A 2638-nucleotide genomic window follows, 5' to 3' on the forward strand; every position below is an offset into this window, starting at 1 on the left:
CCATGATTGGCACAAGATTCGTCACGTAATGTGTGTGTGTGTGTGTTTGTGTGTGTGTATGTGCGTGTATATGTGAGTGTGTGTGTGTATGTGGTTTAGGGTTCTGGATACTAATAAGTCTGTTTGTTTGTGCAATAGTTTGTGCTTCCAATTAGCATTAGTGGATTTGCGAACACAAAGGTAAAGGCTGCAATATTCAAGGTGGGAGAAGTTGTCAGGTATAGCACATTTGATCCTCCCTCCTAAACTTTACTTTGAAGACTAACTTTACTATGAAGATTATGAAGGGTTTTTTGTTACAGGTTTGTGAGTTCCAAAGAAATCGAAGTTTCAGCCATTCCAACAGCTCGACTTCTAGCGATTGAAGCAACTTGTGCTATTGAGGATGCATTCGCACATTCTATCCTTGTTAGCCAAGTTCACCTATTGCTCCATCTTGTTGAGGAGATAGCTATTTGTGGTGTGGTTCACTCCAGGTGGATGTTCTTTCTTGAGAGGTTCCTAAAGACCTTGAAAGACTTTGTAAGGCTATGATCACAACCAGAGGTATTCATTGATCTTAAGCCTTAAACCTTATTAGGATTGGATTGTATTCACAACGATTTTTATTGGTTACTTTAATCACTAATGGTTTCATGTGTTCAGGCAAGCATGGCAGAGGGTTGGATTGTACAAGAGGCTTTTGTGTATGTCTCTCAATATCTTTTCACAATAGACCCATCATTGCCTCGTTTAAAGATGGAGGAAGAGGATCCAAAAAAACACGCAAACATTCCAAGTGGGAAAGGTTCTCTCTTGATTTTGGATAGGGAATTTCAAGCCATAGTCAACAACCATTGTCTACTCAATGCTCCCATCATGGGCAAATGGGTGGATATGTATGTGGAGGTGCGTACAACGAGAGAAAGGGAGAGGGAAGCATGTAAGAGGTCGCATTGCGGTAGGCGAGCACCTCCCTTTCCTAAAGAGCTTGCCAAATACCCTGATCTAATTCCAGTTGGGTGGATATACAATGCCATGACCAAGGCCAAGGCACAAGGAGAACAAATAAGCCCTAAAGAATGGGAGTACGCGCGAGGATGACTACCAAGGGTAATATACTCAATGTGTTTAGTGTGTGTGCGAGTGTGTGTGTGTATGTGTGTCATCTCTCTCTCTCTCTCTCTCTCTCTCTCTCTCTCTCTCTCTCTCTCTCTCTCTCTCTCTCTCATCTATCCTGACTGGTTTTTGCAGGCCTTCACATTCAACTCTATGTGGTCCGAAGGACGTCATTTTTGAACCTGCAAGATAGATGAGCGTCGAACCACTCACGATAGTGGAGTTATGGGCAACTTTGACACGCCAACACAAGAGGTGAGGGAATGTGGAACAATAGAGAGGATAATCAAAGTGGATTTCAGAACATTTCACAAATATCTCTTTGACTGCCCCAATGGTTTGCGGGTGAGGTTAAGAGACATGAGAATGGGCTCTATATGGTAGACTCCGGGCAATTTCATCGCGAGAAGACCAACAACTTGGTGCAACCAAGTAGTTGTGAGCAGGTAAAGTCCATGTGCAACTCACTAAAACATTATATGATACATATAAAACTACATTCATGTTGTTGTTTTCTCTATGACCTACAGGTGTTTTATGTGCCTTGTATGTATCAAAGACGACTTTGGTATGTTGTTCCAGTCACACCACGGAGCAGATCTATCTTTGCAGATACGAACATAGAAACTTTGGCAGATCCCACCATACCATCTCAAGAAGACACCAATGACGATGATGCAGTTAAGATCCATTATGCTTCTAATCTCCTATTGGCTAAACCTGGCATGAGCCATGAGGGGTCAGCAAGAGGGGTCGACCGAGAGAGAGAGAGAGAGAGAGAGAGAGAGAGAGAGAGAGAGAGAGAGAGAGAGAGACGGGGGGGGGGGGGGAAGGGCTGATTTTTTCAAGTCATTATCACACACACACTCACACAATCTCATGTGTAAAGTAAAGAATACTATCTCCTTCTCCAAGCTTTAATGGAAAGCTTATCATCTTCTCCAAGATTTTGAGAAGGGAGGCCTACACCAACAACTCTTGGCTTTGAGATGCAAATCCAACCAAGAGCCAAGCTCCAATGCATGCTCATCTCCTCTACCATGCTAATTACTAAGCTATGCTAAGCTATTAAGAATGATTATGTGAGGAGACATACTTCTTTCTCATAAGAATACTCCTTCTTCCTCTCGATCTACTCTCATACTCGCTAGCTCTCACCATCTTTGAAGATGTGGGTTGGTTATGAGACTGTGAGGGAATTGCTATTGTGTTTTCAAGTGTAAGCTTGGTGCTTGAAGCTTCCATCTTCATTGCATCAGCAAGTTATTGAAGGAACACAAAGTATTATATTGGAAAATGTCTCCCTTGATGGGGGAAACCTATAATACAAAGCTTTTTGGAGGGGGGACCGGCTCCATGTAAATCCGGTCCTCAACTATTGTCAATAGCTTAATTTCTCTCTCTTTTTGAAGTATTGTTCATGCCTATCTAACTAGGTGTTATGATTTTGTTTCTCTCTCCATCCAATCACTCTTCTTATGCTAAGTTAGGAATCTATTCTGAATGAAATGCTCACTATGTCTATGTTATTTTCCACTAC

General features: G+C 42.2%; 1 pseudogene; it reads left to right on the top strand.

The window, feature by feature from the left end:
* The first annotated feature begins 480 nt into the window (after positions 1–480).
* LOC147465796 (uncharacterized) lies at positions 481–1722 on the top strand (annotated as a pseudogene).
* Positions 1723–2638: the final 916 nt, after the last annotated feature.

Source organism: Adiantum capillus-veneris, chromosome 1 (genome assembly GCF_014529385.1).
Source record: "Adiantum capillus-veneris isolate H3 chromosome 1, ASM1452938v2, whole genome shotgun sequence".
NCBI lineage: Eukaryota > Viridiplantae > Streptophyta > Polypodiopsida > Polypodiales > Pteridaceae > Adiantum > Adiantum capillus-veneris.